At 44.7% G+C, this 13141-nt stretch overlaps 1 protein-coding gene across 1 annotated transcript in view; it reads left to right on the forward strand.

The window, feature by feature from the left end:
• Window positions 1-13141, forward strand: part of TRHDE (thyrotropin releasing hormone degrading enzyme) — a 1371551-nt gene that overhangs the window by 1161482 nt on the left and 196928 nt on the right. The gene's annotated exons all lie outside the window — the stretch shown is intronic.

Below are 13141 nucleotides of genomic sequence, written 5' to 3' on the forward strand. Positions count from 1 at the left end.
TGCATGTAAGACGCTCTGTTACACTGCACCATTTTATCGATACAGAACAGCAATCTGATTTATCTATAGATCTCACAGTTAATTTGACAGTGTCACCATCTTAAAGAATATATTGGGTCTGATGAAGACCCAAATATAGGGGTCGAAATGTTACATTTTTTGGATATTTTTGGATTACCTGTATAATAAAGTACTTAAATTCATTTGGTGTGCCAAATATTTTTCTGTATCTAATGATGGGTTTGAACCCGTCTTGAGCACCCATAATTCCACGTGTGCCATAAACCTTATTCTACTAAAATAACTAATAATAATAATAATAATAATAATCTTTGTTTCTGTAGCGCCAACATATTCCACAGCGCTTTACAATTCAGGAGGATCATATACAAACAAGTAACAGTTATAGAAAATACAATAATTAAAGGGGAAAAAAAGACAACCCTGCTTGTGAGAGCTTAAAATCTACAATGAGATGGGGGGGACAAGGTACAAGTGCTTATTTACAATGACAATCCAGCCATTTCAGGGAAATGTGGGATAAATAATGGCTTCCTGGACCAGTTGGCCAGAACCTTGAGATGCATTTGGATGTGATGGAGTTTGACGTGGGGTTATGTTCTGAGAAGGCGAGGGACTATGTGAATTTAGTTCGGCTAAGGGAGTGTGATAGGCCACCCTAAAAAGATGTGTTTTTAGGGTGTATCTGAAGCTGAGTAAGTTGTGATTCGTCTTTGCTTCCTGGGGTAGAGCGTTCCAGAGGATTGGTGCAGCTCGGAAGAAGTCTTGGATCCGGGAGTAGGAGGTTCGGATTAGTGTGGATGTTAGTCGAAAGTCATTTGCAGAGAACGGGTGGAGTGATAGACAGAGAGTAGGGTGGAGATGTAGGGGGGTGCCGCACTGCGGAGAGCTTTGTTGGTGAGAACAAGCAGTTTGAATTAGATCCTGTGATATATGGGCAGCCAGTGCAATGACTGGCACAGAGAAGAAGCATCCAAGTAACAGTTAGCCAGATAGGCTAAGCAATCATTTTCAAAAACTGCTATAACATTAAAGGAGTCATCCATGCTTGGAATGAAAATGTTCAGTCAATCTATGGAAATCTGAATCCAGACGGCTACTAGTGCACATGCTGTTAAGATTCACTGATATTGCCAGTGTGAGAAGGTGGTCACGTTACTACCTGAAGGCTATTTGCATTCTTCTGCTCACATTCCATTTAGACATGCTCAGTCTCTCTCCGTACACTTCTATTGGGAGAGGATGATCACGTGTAGTCAACACTAGACCTGCTCACATCAGTAATACTGGAGAATTCTGCCAGTGTGCGCACCGCATGCTGTCAGGATTCAGAAGCCAGCAGTCACACAAAGAGACTGACTGCAGACTTTTATTCCAAGCTTGGAGAACCCCTTCAGTACTATTGAAGGAGTTTCCACTACTTTGCAACTATTGTACTTCTTAAAAGCTCCAGTCTGTGCATAAATTAAAAAATCCTACAATCTCTCTGTTGTAATCTTTTCTACACCATCAATGAGAACTTCCATGACCACTGGAAGAGACAACGGGAAGTTTGCAGGAGCAGCGCTAGTCTTGGAAGTAAGAAAGCAGTTTTCTTTCTTATTTCCTGCACCAGACTGGAGCAATTAAGTGTGGGTTGATCAAAAGTTGCAATTTTTTTAATGAGTTAAGGCTCATGCGCACGTTGCGTAATAGCATGCATTTACGCTGCGTATTGCACTGCAGAGTAAATGCACGCGTCCTGCGTCCCCTGCACAATCTATGTAGATTGTGCAAGAGACATCCGCACGTTGCTTTTATGAATGCAGCGATTTGGGTGCTAAAATTTTGACCCAAATCCGTGCGTTCCTAAAAGCAGCATGTCAATTATTTGTGCGTTCTGGATGCAGCTCCCACTCTGTCTATGGTGGGGGCAGCATCAAGAGTGCATGAAACCGGGATTTTAGAAAAAAAAAAAACTGCATTCATTATGTGGTCTTTCTGCAGCAGTTTCCTCTCAAATCGCTGCAGAATGTTCTGCAGTTAGGTGCATGAGCCTTTAAACTATTTCACAATGTTGCTTTGTTTTCTGCCTAGAAAACTTATTCTATGTAGATTTTAAACATTAACAGTATAGCATAATAATTTTATTAGAGAAAATATTTTTTAAAAAATCACATTATTGTTAAAACAATAGCATAAAGCCTTGGCAAACAGTATCTAATAAATGACTAGATAATAGGAAAACTACACAATAGATGTATGTATAAAAAAATATAATGAATAAAAAACACAGTGCGTTCAAAATAAATAAATAAAAATATATACAGTGTATATATATATATATATATATATATATATATATATATATATGTGTGTGTGTGTGTATGTGTGTGTGTGTGTGTGTGAAATAAATAAAGTTCTAAACATAAAGTAGCAGCATATAGATATAGCAGCATATAATCCCACTCCAGTGTATATATATATAGTCATATGAAAAAAGTTTGGGCACCCCTACTAATGTTAACCTTTTTTCTTTATAACAATTTGGGTTTTTGCAACAGCTATTTCAGTTTCATATATCTAATAACTGATGGACGGAGTAATATTTCTGGATTGAAATGAGGTTTATTGTACTAACAGAAATGTGCAATCCGCATTTAAACAAAATATCAAATATCAAAATATCAAAAAGAACAATTAGCCTCAAATAATGTGTAGTTTATACTGAACTATGCCAAGAAAAAGGAAATGGAGGTATAGGATTTGAACTTATAATATAATATCCCTTCACACAATTAGTGTAAGGCACAGATGTAACACTTATGAGAAATATACTCACTCACATAGCCAGGGAGCACCTCCAACGTGCGTTTCAACATCTTTTTCAAGATACAGTAGAATGTTGAGAATATTTCAACATTACCATTACAGAACACAAACAATAAAATACAGTACATATTAACTGCTTTCTAATATAGGTAAGAACTTCTACTAAAAAGAACCTGTAACATCATCAAGACTTCCAAACTGTCACTATTAATCTGCAGCTCTTTTTTTTCTGCCTTCAATTAATGTCCTTGATTTCAAGAGAAATCTTAATATGTGTGTCTAGACAACTAATATAGTCTAAATCCCATTATGCTAATGAGCCTGGAATAGTCCATGTTAGCATCAGTTCACGTAGGCTAGACTGATTTCAGATGCCTATAGCAAATAAAGGGCAGCAAATATAACCTGCCGAGGCCAAGGAATTAATGCACTAGCAGGATGTAGCAAGACCCTAAATAAGGTGGAAGCACCACTGGTGCAAAAGAAGCAAATCACTCACACACTTCCAACCGATGGAGGGGTGATTGCTGGATGATAAAATTGCACACAACACAAATGGCTTGTATAGGGCACTGTTCACACATGTAGGTGCACAATAACTGGTTAGCAGCCTATTAGTCACGCCCATACTATTTGACCAGACGGGTTGAGCCAGTACTATCCAGGTGCACCATACAGAGATGGGAACTCCAATAAACAAGGCCTAACATTAAGGTGCCTGGCTGCATCCTGTATAAAATATTATGTGCAAAAAACATATATAAAATGCATATGAGGTATTGGTTGGTATTATGGCCAGAATATGGTTGCCCACAACCCACGTCACGGGTCCTCATGCTTGTGGGTCCCTACACTGATATCTAAATTAAAAAAAGCAACAAAAAGAGAGATAAAATCTCCTCCAAAAATTTAGCAATTACTTACAGGAAATGGAGGGCAGCAGTTATAACCTGCCCAGGTCAAGGAACTAGTGCAGCAAGACCCCCAATAAGGAGGAGGCTTCATAGGTTCAAAAGAAGCAAATCACTCACACACTTCCAATCCATGGAGGGGGCAATTGCTGGATGATAAATTGCACACAGACTGTCATTGTCAGGGGCGTCCTAGCCCGGCTCTGTTGCCCTGAGGCATACAGTAAATTGCTGGGGAAGTATGATAGGGGTAGCAGTAAGGGGTTTGTCGTGATGCCACCTGTGGTATGTGGCTAGGGAATGGGCCGCCGCTGCTATTGCTGTCCTCCGGGGCAGATGGTAGTAGCAGCTATGGGTGGTATCGCTCCCCACAGCTGGACCGGGCCCTGGGCAGGATGATGGGGAGATTAGTAATGGCAGTGTGGAGCGGCAGTATCGGTAATAAAGAGTCAGAGTCAATGGCTGCAGTTCAAGGTTGTTTACTTACTTTTAGTGCGGTGCCGCTCCCATGAGTAATACCAGTCACATGTTATGATGGGCTCCATTGAACCCAAAGCCATTAGAGATCAGTCCGGTTTGGGTGTTCAGTGGGTTTCCTCCTTGTGGATCCCCTGGCTTGAAGCTACATGAGGACCTGGGTTTTCACGAGATGTACTCTTGTCCCTATATGCAGGTGCCGCGGTTCCGATATGGGGTCCGGCTTGATGCGAGACCCCGGATCCTCTCTGTGCTGTCGGGCGCTGTGTGGTCAGGGAAGCTTGAAACTTTCCCCGTCCAGGCAGATTCTGGAAAACCAACGTGAAGTATGATCTTCCCTGGAGTCCTGCCGCCCTGCGTGGCATCAGTTCCTAGGGGAGCAGATTCACTCTCCCCACGGCAATTGCATGAACTTTCTCCTCCTTCTCACTGGAGCACCCCTGAGATGCGACTGCTCCCTTCCTCTCCTGCTGGAGAACTCCATAACTTTTGTGTTGGCTCCTGACTCCCCCTGCTGGCTGCACCTCCCCCCCAGGTCCTAAGCTAGTGAGACTGGGGCCCCTTGTTGAGGGCATCCTGAAAATGCCACTCTGTCAGTGACCAATTTATTACCCTATTCTAGCCTAGTCCCCAGTGGGAACAGGGCAACCTGGTGTGTATTTGAGTGTGTAATGTGGTGAAACCGGGACTAACCTCCTCAGGAATCGGGTTTAACATTACAAACAATTTGGGTACAATACTCTGTGGCGACTGAAGCCTCAGGGGCGCCACACAACCACAGGCATCTTCATCTCAGGAACAATTTCACTATGCCTCCTGTAGCATGTGAAGTATGTTCGCTTCAGTAGCACACTAAGCATATCGTCATAGTGGCACTAATTTAGAAACGCCGAGGACTGTAAAGAAAAATCAATCGTGCTCAATGAGGTGTGATTACAGTATGTGAAGATGGACTATTCTGTGTGATGTCATACTTATCTGTTCTAATATTAGCTAATTAGCAGAAATGATCAAATCTTCAAATCTAAATTCTGTTAGATTTAAATTGACTTGCCATAAATCACAATAATGCAAAGCCTCCAGGTCTCCTAGGACTATATTAATCCCCTTACAAGCTTAACTGAAACACAGGTTTAGTAATGTGAAGGTGACCACACCATAGACGTAAATAGTATCCCTAGCCTATTTAATAACACAGCATGGTGAAAAGATTTTCATTTTTTTACTATTCAAAAATGTCTAAAAATTATCCCACCTAGTTATCTGGGGTCAGAAAGAACACTGACTCAAAGGGAGGGTATCACTGTCGGAGTAATGTCATTTTGCTTTGACCAAGATGAATGTTGCACCATATTTTACATAACACTCTCAAATTCCTCCCCCACCAATACCAAAGGCAGAGAAGTATCTTGTAAAATATAATAATTCTATTTTGACAATATTTTCACCCCTAATTATTTAACAAAAACATAACAAGTAAAGCTTTGTATGTAGCTAAATGTACAGAAAGCAAAATGGGACTGCAGGTCGAAAGATAGTTGTGCATGTTTAGTTTTAACCCCTTAATGACCCATGATGTACTGGGTACGTCATGGATCATGTTCCGGTAAGCCCCGCCCCCTGCTGCCGGCAGGCGGCGGCGATCCGCGCACATATCAGCTGTTATCAACAGCTGACGTGTGCCTGCTAGCCGCAAGTGGAATCGCTTCCACCCGCGGCCATTAACCCCTTACATTTCGCTGCCAAAATCTGGCAGCGATATGTATATGGTTGCCGCCATGACAGTCACTTACCCCGCCCCCACCGGAAGTCACGTGACATGATCACGTGACTTTTGGTGGTTGCCATGGTAGCACAGGGTCATGTGATGATGCCTGTAGCTAACATGACTCACTTCCTCTCAATGCCGGAATACAGCCGACATTAAAAGTAAAGCAGCAAATCTGCAGTTCTCAGCTCTGTAGCTGAGATCTGCAGATAGTGCAGAGCAATCAAATTGCTGATTGCTATAGCCCCCTAGGGGGACTAGTAAAATAAAAAAAATAAATTAAAAAAAGTTTTAAAAATTAAAAAAAAAAAAAAACCTAAATGTTCAAATCACCCACCTTTCACCCCATTGAAAATTAAAGGATTAAAAAATTTAAAAATTTACACATATTTGGTAACGCCGCGTTCAGAAATGCCCGATCTATCAAAATATAAAACCAATGAATCTGATCAGTAAATGGCGTAGCGGCAAAAAAATTCCAAACGCCAAAATTACAAAATTTTGGTCGCCGCAAATTTTGCGCAAAATGCAATAATAGGCGATCAAAACGTAGCATCTGTGTAAAAATGGTACCATTAAAAATGTCAGGTCGAGACGCAAAAAATAAGCAATCACTGAGCCTCAGATCCCGAAAAATGAGAACGCTACGGGTTTTGGAAAATGGCGCAAAACGTGTGCCACTTTTTTTGGACAAGCTTGTGAATTTTTTTTAACCCCTTAGATACAAGTAAACCTATACATGTTTGGTGTCTACAAACCTGCACTGACCTGAGGCATCACATAGATACCTCAGTTTTACCATATAGTAAACACAGTGAATAAAATATCCCAAAACCTATTGTACGATCACACTTTTTTGCAATTTTTCCGCATTTGGAATTTTTTTGTCATTTTCCAGTACACTATATGGTAAAACTTATGGTTTTATTTAAAAGTACAACTCATCCCGCAAAAAACAAGCCCTCATATGGCAAGATTGAGGGAAAAATAAAAAAGTTACGCTTCTCGGAAGAAGGGGAGCAAAAAACAAAAATGCAAAAACAGAAAGTGCCCGGGGGCTGAAGGGCTTAAATTAGACTAATAAAACAGATGTGAAAAAAGTTTATTTGCAACAAGCACACTTTGTGAGGACGATAGTTGTATTAAGTATTTGGAGTTCTGAGAATTTTCCTTTCTGTTTAAAAAAATAATAAAAAAAAAAGATTTTGCCAGTCACCAAAGGGACTGCACAAGAAACAAGTACAGTATGATATTATTTTCTGCATAGAATTTAGTGATGCATTGCTGCTGCTTTCTACTATTTTAAGAATGAATTAAAAATATGCAATTTAAATTGCAATGCAGCAGGACAAATGACATTCACATCATATCACTGATCAATCATATTTTCACTGCTGCTGATAGCACATCCTTCTCCTCCCATATAAATTACATATCTGTATTATTTACAGACTTCTACAGTCATATCCTTTACTGCTACAGATCTACAACACAATAATATCTGGAGCATTTGTCCAATGTTTTAAAGATCTTTCCTTCTATTTTGTTGCTGAGCTCTGAACTTTGATGACCTCTGACTATCCTAAATTATCCATAATAGGCTGCTACATTTCCTGCCTAAGATTTTATACAAGATATTGTCTCTCCTGAATGCTTGTGAATTGCCATATGATTTTTGGAGTCTAAAGGCTACTTTACATGCTGCGACATCGCTAGCGATCTCATTAGCGATGTTAAATTCTAGATCGCAAGTACAATCTTTTGAGAGTGCACATAGGTTATTTTACGCATGTGCGATCTCCAAAGATCACAGTTGCGATCTACAATTTCACATCGCTAATGAGATCGCTAGCGATGTCGTAGCATGCAAAGTACCCTTTAGTGGAAAACATTTCTCCTTGCGGACAGTGACAAACTAATACGGCTGCCAGTGAGGAGACTTATAGTTGCAATCAGCGTCGGATAGGCTACCGGAGGAATCTCCATTAACACCAGGCCTGGATTCAGTTACCTGCATTGCACTCTGGAGCTCTCAGCTTCAGCCTGGTATGATCTCAGAGTTTGCAGGACTGAGCCGCGGGCACCGAGTGATTGATTCCCCAGCGATTGCGGTTCAGTTCATGACAGTTGCGGACAGCCCGGGCTGATCTCGGGAGTTCAGGTGAGAGCACTGGAGATCAGCCCAGCCTGTCTGCAGTTGTCATGAACCGCAATCGCCGGGGAATCAATCACTCAGAGCTTGTCGTTCAGTCTAGGCTGCACGCCGGAGCTCAGGTGAGAGCTCCGGAGTGCAATGCAGGTAACTGAATCCAGGCCTGGCATTACTGGAGATTCCTCCGGTAGCCAGTCCAATGCTGGCTGCAATGTTCCTCGGGGAAATATGCAAATTGTCTCTTCAGGGAGGAAACAGACAAACTCCAGTGCCACCTATTGGAAGTAGCAATCCTAAATGTCTTCCAATAGGTGACACTAGAGTTTGTCTCCTTCCTCCCTGAAGAGACAATTTGCATATGATTTTTATTACTGCAAAGCATTATAGGGACATTAACATTAATTAGCCACCTGTGGTTGATGCAATCTTCTGCAGTATGTAAAAAGTTCTCAGACATTTTTGGTGAATCTTACTGCTCAAATTGCATATAGTTTGAATCCACCAAGACTTTCAAATTTTATATGGCTGAACTCAAATTCATCTAATCAATTAGCTCATGTCTAATAATTACCATATGCACACTATATGATTTTGTTTTGTCACACAGGCAAAAAAAAACCCAATGAACATTATTAGAAAGCAGACATAGGGCTACGAACCTTAAGGGTATGTGCGCACGTTGCTTTTTACCTGCTTTTTACCTGCTTTTTTGCTGCTTTTTCTTCTGCGCTGTTTAATGCCAAAATGGATGTGTTCTTCTATTCAAGCAAAGTCTATGGGAATTTGGGTTTCTTGTTCACACTATGTTGTTCAAAATGCTGCCTTTTTCTGGCAGAACTTTGGTCAAAAACTCAGCTTTGCAGTGCAAAACCCAAATGGCAAAAACAATTGACATGTTGCTTCTTTGAAAAGCTGAGTTTTTGACCAAAGTTCTGCCTCAAAAAGGCAGCATTTTGAACAACATAGTGTGAACAAGAAACCCAAATTCCCATAGACTTTGCTTGAATAGAAGAACAAATCCATTTTGGCATTAAACAGCGCAGAAGAAAAAGCAGCAAAAAAGCAGGTAAAAAGCAGGTAAAAAGCAACGTGCGCACATACCCTAAAGGTGGTGAGGGAGACTTCAGGTACCTGACAGGTTTAGTTTACGTATCCCAATAAGCTCGAAAACAGGACATATTTATTACTAGAGATTACCAAATTTATACGAGGGGAAAAAAATTATACTCAAATATTGAAATATACAAAAAAAAATCTGTATTTGTATTTTTTGTAAATTCACTTTGCACTAATCTAGCAAAGCAGCTGTCAGCCTGTTGCCATTTTGCTGAACTGTAGATGGCTGACACAATTTTTTAAAAAAAAAGGATATTCATGAAACTGCTCACTTTCCTGGCTCTTTCGATACTCTCCACCCAACATCTGGTGTTCAGAGACCCTTTCTCTTTCTTTCGCTAGCCGTATCTCCTAGCGCTGCTGCCTTCTGTCTGGGTGTAAGAGCATTTTATTTCTGCCATCATATTTCTGGCCTGTTTACTTCAGGTGGAATTTCTGGCTGTGATCAGGTCTCAAAGGTCACTGTGACAAAGATACGTCCCATCATGACATGCGACATACAATGACCTTTGAGGGTTGATTTTTGCCTGAAGACGTGGCCTAGAGTAAGCAGACTAGAAGGTACAGCTAGTGATAGGGGAAAGAAGCTTCACCTCTGAGGATTGGATGAAGGGCAATATGCAGTAGAGGTGCCGGACAGGTGAGTGGTGAGGTAGTATATGGGTTTTTTTTTTACATGTTATGTTTATGATATTCAGGGGTCTGGAGAGACCTCATACACCAGAGCATAATACAAAACATTCTGTTTACAGATACAGTAACTTTTTTACAAATTGAATTTTCCAGGAAGATTTGCACAATTTGGCGAATTTGAATTCTGTCAGATCTGCTCACTTCTATTTTTTACTGATAACAATGTCTTAAATAATCACATAATCCAGGAAATCTGACATGTAAAATATAGCCAATGACATAGGGAAGATGTAGTCTACCGGCAGTAACAAAATGAAATTGTCTGGCTTATTAGAAAATGTGAGTGCATCTTATCATCTGGATATGGCTTACCGGGGCGTCAGTGGTGGAGTGGGGTCATAGGAGGCAGGGTCGATGATACTGAGGGCTCAGAAGTGGGGATGTCACTGCAGTGGAGCGGCTCAGGAGGGTTACAGTACAGAGGGTCGGCAATACTGTGGGCTTGGGGGTATTTTGGCGGGCGCCATTGATCTGCCAGTATGCTGGTGGGCTCCATTGAGCTGTCAGCAGTTGAAGCAATGGACTTCAAGAAAATGGCTGAGTAGGCCAATCTGAGCATGCACTGCTTCTGCGGCCATTCTCTTGCTGTTCATAGCATCAACCACTGGTAGTTCATTGGAGCCCGCAGCACACCGGCAAATCAATAGCTCCCGCCGCAATACTCCCAAACCCGCAGTATCAACGGCCGACAGTCCACTAACCCTCCTGAGCCAGGACACCCCCTCCTCAGAGCCCACAGCAACACTGACCCTCCCTTCACTGCTGTCACGCTCCCCGGGTCCCCTGCCTTGCTTCCCGGCTCCCCTGCCTCGCTCCCCGGCTCACCTGCCACGCTCCCCGACTCACCTGCCACGCTCCCCGGCTTCTCTGCCTCGCTCCCCGGCTCCTCTGTCAGGCGTCCCCCGCTCCACAGCCTCCAGCCCCCATCACCTGCGGTCCCTAGGCAGCCCGGTCCCCGCTCCCGGCGCCCGTCGGCAGCTCTGTCTGCTCCAGGCCGGCTCCCCTGCCTCCTCTTCACCGCTCCCTGCCCTGGCTTCTGGCACCCGGGCCTTGCGCATGCGCATTAGGGCGCGCGCGCGGTCATTGACCCTTTCTTAAAGGGCCAGTGTCCTCCAACAGGATATTGAAGGATCAGGTACTGGGTATATAGGGGGATCCTTTCCAAGTGGGCGGGGCCTGTTCTTCGTGTTTCCTAAGCTAGGAGTCAGGTCTCCTTGTGTCTGTGATATACTCACCTATCTCTCTCGTAGAGCCGCTCCTGCCTCGCCAACCGGTCCTGACGATACCTGAACCCCGAACGGTGACGGCCTGCCATTCCGTCAGTTCCTGCCATCTCCGATCCCTGTGGTTACCCGCCTTCTCGCTCCATTGGTTCCGGACTCTGCCTGACGACATCTCGGCCTCCGAACCTGAGCTCCGTCACCCGGACTACCATCAGAGACCCCGTGGTCCCAGGGACTACTTTGCTCCACTCCTCTAAACGGACTGTCCTGCTAGTGCTCCAGCTACCGGGCACCTTGCCCTCGGTGAGGTGTTCAGCCCAGTGGATCCACCTCCTGGGTCTGCCCGTCCACCTGGCCCTAACAGTAAGAACAGGCCATGGATCCCGCCGAAGCACTAGCGGCCTTGCAGCAGGAACTCACACACCAGCGCGAGACCCAGACCCGCATGCTGAACTTCATGTCTTCTGTGGATACCCACCTGAACACGCTACAAGCGACGGCCACATCCTTGGCATCTCAGGTTTCCACTGTACAATCCACGGCCACAGCTCCCGTGGCAGCCTCCTCGGATGCTTCCAGACTTCGTTTGGCCTCACCACCCCGGTACGCCGGAGATCCCAAGACCTGCAGGGGATTCCTAAACCAGTGCTCCCTTCATTTCAAGCTGCTTCCGCACTTGTTTGCCTCCGACCAAGCCAAGGTGGCGTTTGTAATGTCCTATCTAGAGGGCGAGGCACTGGCCTGGATGAACCCCTTGTGGGAAAAGGAGGACCCTGTGACTACCAACATCCAGGACTTCCTGCAGGCATTCAGAAAAACTTTTGACGAACCTGGACGTGCTGCTGCATCCGCCTCATCACTCCTCAGGCTACGTCAGGGGACTACGACGGTGGGGCAGTATGCCATCCGCTTCCGCACTTTGACCTCAGAATTGGGGTGGAACAAGGAAGCCCTCACCGCCGCCTTCTGGGAAGGACTCTCCAGCCGTATTAAGGACGAGCTGGCAGGCCGTGATGTTCCTTCCACCCTGAATGCCCTGATCGCACTAGCCACCTGCGTGGACCTCAGATTCCAGGAACGATCCAAAGAGGTGTCCCGTGAGAGACGTCCGATACGGCATTCCTCTCCTCCGCAGAGGCCCGCCGTACTTCAGTCAGCGTCGTCTGGTGTCTCGGTCCACGAGCCCATGCAGATTGACCGTTTGCGGCAGTCTGAACAACGCCGAGCAGAACGACTCGCCAAGGGCCTCTGCTTCTACTGCTGAGAGGGCACACACCTTCTACGCTCCTGTCCAGAGAGGCCGGGAAACTCCAAAGCCTAGGGTTGGTAGGAGAGGCCACCCTAGGTGCTGGGACTCTCTCAGACCCGGTTACGTGGACTGTTCAAGTGACAACGGGAGAGACGCGGTTCACGGCCGAGGCATACCTCGATTCCGGGGCAGCAGGCAATTTCATCCAGCAGGCCACGGTGGACAAGTACCAGGTGCCTGTTACTCCACTCGACAAACCCCTCGTGATTGCCTCAGTAGATGGGAGACCCCTCTCTGACACCATCTCGTGGATCACCAAGCCGGTGGAACTACGTATCGGTGCCCTGCACACCGAGAATATTGCTCTCTACGTCCTCCCACACATGTCCCATCAAATCCTGCTGGGACTCCCCTGGTTACGGACACACGAACCGTCAGTCAGCTGGGGTACTGGTGAAATCATCCGATGGGGCTCCTCTTGCCACGAGAATTGTCTGAAGACTATACAGCCCATCCGACGACCTCCGGTTCCGGAGTCCCTACCGGGACTGCCCTCGGCCTATTGGTCCTTCGCGGACGTCTTTGATAAAAAGGAATCAGAGGTACATCCGCCACATCGTCCTTATGACTGTGCCATCGACCTACTCCCGGGAACTACACCACCTCGAGGACGGATATATCCGCTGTCTCCTGCTGAAACAAGGGCCATGTCTGCCTACA

This window comes from Anomaloglossus baeobatrachus, chromosome 4 (genome assembly GCF_048569485.1).
Source record: "Anomaloglossus baeobatrachus isolate aAnoBae1 chromosome 4, aAnoBae1.hap1, whole genome shotgun sequence".
In the NCBI taxonomy this organism is placed as follows: Eukaryota; Metazoa; Chordata; class Amphibia; order Anura; family Aromobatidae; genus Anomaloglossus; species Anomaloglossus baeobatrachus.